Source organism: Lissotriton vulgaris, unplaced genomic scaffold (genome assembly GCF_964263255.1).
Source record: "Lissotriton vulgaris unplaced genomic scaffold, aLisVul1.2 SCAFFOLD_1310, whole genome shotgun sequence".
NCBI classification, from domain to species: Eukaryota; Metazoa; Chordata; class Amphibia; order Caudata; family Salamandridae; genus Lissotriton; species Lissotriton vulgaris.
Window position 1 is genome coordinate 379,394 of NW_028243735.1, and position 3,349 is coordinate 382,742.

General features: G+C 46.3%; 1 pseudogene; it reads right to left on the reverse strand.

Moving 5' to 3' along the window:
* Positions 1 to 1,751: 1,751 nt before the first annotated feature.
* LOC147668243 (mortality factor 4-like protein 1) lies at positions 1,752 to 2,786 on the reverse strand (annotated as a pseudogene).
* Positions 2,787 to 3,349: the final 563 nt, after the last annotated feature.

The window sequence follows — 3,349 nt, forward strand, 5'->3', positions numbered from 1 at the left end:
ATCCCTGGCACAAAGTTCAACACGACATAACTTTGCCAAGAAATGACGGATTTAAAAACGGAAAGTGGATCCCGAGTCTGCGACCATTCGCCAATTGAAATCCACCGTCATGGATCAGGATTTCTTCCAGGATATGTGCGGAGGGTCGGAGGATCTGCGGAGCTCCGAGCTTACGTGGCAATCTTGCTTGCCCGCGAAGCTCCTCCTCGGACTTTTGCTTTTTGGGTGTTTGGGAGTCTTCTACTAGTTTTCGCCTGGGTTGACGGCTCTGGGGCCATTGCTGGGAAGCTCTAATACCGGATAAAAGTGGTTTGGACCGAATCGGAGGCGAAATTATTTTTGTGTTTTTGATGACTTGCTTGCCTTTGAGGTGCTCTTTGGGGGGGGTTCCGGGTGTTTGTGGGTGAGTTTTGGGGTCTGGGAGCACTGCTGGGACAGTCTAATTTTGATTGCATTTGCTTTTCAGGAAATCCGTGGTGGAAAACGGGAGTTATGACCAATGTTCCCTCTAATTATTTTCCTCTGTGTGCGGCAGAGTAAGGTCTCTGTGCGCTGCAACCAAGGCTATGTGCGCCAAGAACCTGACCGCGCTTGTAGACCAGGGCTTTGAGTGGGATGAAAATTCTCGGGGATCTTACAAAGGGGCGTAACCAATGCAATTAAGGGTGTGGCTTCAAAGCAATTAAGCTAAAAATGAGTGCATCATATAGTGTGCCAGCCTACTGATATTTTGCTGCTTCTGTCATTGCCTCCCCTCACTCACCCCTTGGATGCGATTGCATCAGAGAAGCCAGCGCGTGAGCAGCGTTCTGAATGGGCTCCGATCTCACCCCAGAGAGGCCAAAGAGTGAATGTGTGGCTCCATTTGCTCCAGTTATCGAGCTGCCGGCAAAATAAGTGGGGGGATGCCGTCCACCCGCGTGGTACCCCGACTCGAGCCCTGGCCAAGACAATTGGCTTTATCAATAGTTGTTTTTTGAATCAAGTTGTATATATTAATGAAAATGCTTCTGCTCTTGTGGTTGGGGTTGTGGCTTAATGATTGAGCTGTCGATTTTGGAGATGGGTTTTTAGTCTCAGGTCAGCCTAAAATCCTGTGATTCTGGGCAAACCAATTAATCTCCCCATGCATACAAAAAAATATATTATAATAAATCATGTAAAGCGCTGCAATACTTTTTCGGTTGAGTTTGCACTATATAAAAACTTGCTGCATTTCTTTTCTCCATGTTGTGTGGTGCAAACAAGACTCAAAACCCCTCCATAAATATACTACTAAGTATCTCTCATTACTTTTTCACTCGAGGGCTTACTAGCATAAAAGAATTATGTGAGAGACCAGCGAGCACAGCGTCACTGCTCCATGCATCTCTTCAACACAGCTGTGGTACCGGGGGTCCTCAGCAGGGGCGTAGCTAGAGCTTGTGGCACCCGGGGCTATCCCTTAGATTGCCACCCCTTGGGGGGGGGGGATGGGGAAAAAGGCCGGTGAGCACTTGAAAGATGTCCGAGAGACACTTAGTATTGCTGCTAATAGTTACCTCGATCATGCAAGTTACATGCACGTACATGAGGGATTTTAATTTTTGCCCCTGAGAAAGTGTGACTTCTAGATGTTAAAATGTCACTCATAATTACAATGAAATTCTGAAAGTGCCACACACAGCAATCTGAAACCTAGGCAGCTATCATGGATGGGCCACAGACTCAGCCACCCACCCCTCTGAATCTGCTGCTGCTCTCCTCTTACCTCACTCGCTACAAGCTGGGAACAATACTAGCACATTCTTTGCAAGGTACTTCAGAAAAGCATGCAAATAGTTCAATAATAAAGCCAGACTCTTCTCATCCAGAGGTGTGTAGGCAAGCATTGCACCAATACAAACAGTCTTAAAAGGTGAGGCGCTCTATAGACGCGTGGCATCTGTGCATCTGGATGATCAGCCAGAATTTCTGCATACCGTGGCCTCACAAACTTGTACAGCAGCTGTGTGCCGAGCATCACGTTAAAGTATTCCTTAATTCCAGCAACCACTTTGTCCACTGCATACTCCTTGTTATCTGTGTTGCCTCGCAATTTCTTGTAATTTGCATAATACTCCAAAATGGCATCAACACTTTTTTTTAGCAGGGAGATAGAAGAGCTGCTTTTGCCTAGTTATCAAGCCCCAGTCATCAACCAGCCACGGTTTGAGCTCCTCTGGAGTCTTTACTTTCACTTCAACTCTGTCCATAAACGTTTCCTCATTTTCCACGCTGGGGTCTACACGAGCTCTCTTCTTACGTGGGGGTTGAGGTGCTTCACTCGTACTACTGCCTTCTCCAGCCCCTGGAGTTTTCTGTTTATTTTTCTTCGTTTTTACTTCCACATGTTTCTGCTGCGGACCCCCGGCCTTCTTTGGTGCTGCACCTCTCATTTTCCTCTCTGCATACTGCTCCTGATTAGCCTTCTGAAGTCCCTTCTGCTTCTGCAGGTTGGTTTCCACGTAGTTGAGTACTCTGCTCTCTGCCACCCACTCATCCCAGTTCTTATTTCAACCGCTGTAATGTTTAATGTATTTCGCTTGACTTGTTTCTCCTTTATGGAAACCTTCACACCCTTGGCTTCATAAAGGAGAGGTCCGTGAAAACACAAAACAGGCTCCCTTCTCAACTCAAGCAGTGATAAATCTGGAGTCTCCTTACTAAAAAGCCTTGCACTGATGCAACTGTCCTTCAAAAGCAGGCGGTGTGCTTTTTTATTTACCTTCGGTAAATTTGGGCCTGGGCTCCTGCTTCGGCACCATTTATACTACCTGATGAGTGACATTTCAATGACTATGAGTGACACTCGCCAGCAAGTTTACCTAGACTGAATAAATGATACAAATAACCAAGTGTTAACTGTATCCAATCCTGGTGTGGAGCGTATTTACAACCTGTCTGTACATTAGCTTGTACTGTGCACAACATGAAAATAGCCTAGCGTTTAGAGTTTGAGTCTCTGCCTCGAGCATGCACTCAGCAATGCTACAAAGTGTGCTGATGTCCTATTCATCAATGGCTATCCTTCAATATGTGAGTGACCCATCATGACTATCTGAATGTATCCACATCACATGATTATCAAATTATTGTCAACTTATTATAAACGTATTGTCTTACCATCATCCAGGTATGCATGTCAGTTGCCTGCTGATGAAACCCTGGACATCTTCAGAGGCAGCAGATTGGGCTCCCATAACTAACTAGTTCTGGCCTTGCGCTTTTGGGTTTACCATTGCAGGCAGCGACTTTGAAGTGCAAGGCTGGCTGTAGGCAGGCAGGCAGGCTCAGGCTGCAAGCCAATGTTGGACAGGGCAATTCGGTT